We start from the raw sequence: 212 nt of genomic DNA, 5'->3' as shown, positions 1-212 counted from the left end.
TCCATCCTCCTTGGCTGGAGTCCTGACATGGGCCATTTGGACTCAGCCTCCCTGTCTCCTGCATCTGGCCCCACAGCTGCTGGCTAGGCACCCCCAGTTCACCCTATTTTGACAGACTAGCTCAGATGAAAAAAAGCAAATTGAACTAAAAAACAGTAACTCCAGAAAATAATCCAGAAGTTTTCGAGTCTATTATGGCTCAGAAAAAAAAA

This window comes from Otolemur garnettii, unplaced genomic scaffold (assembly GCF_000181295.1).
Source record: "Otolemur garnettii isolate 467f Iridium unplaced genomic scaffold, OtoGar3 scaffold00273, whole genome shotgun sequence".
Lineage (NCBI taxonomy): Eukaryota > Metazoa > Chordata > Mammalia > Primates > Galagidae > Otolemur > Otolemur garnettii.
Note: the sequence above shows the minus strand (reverse complement) of the source record.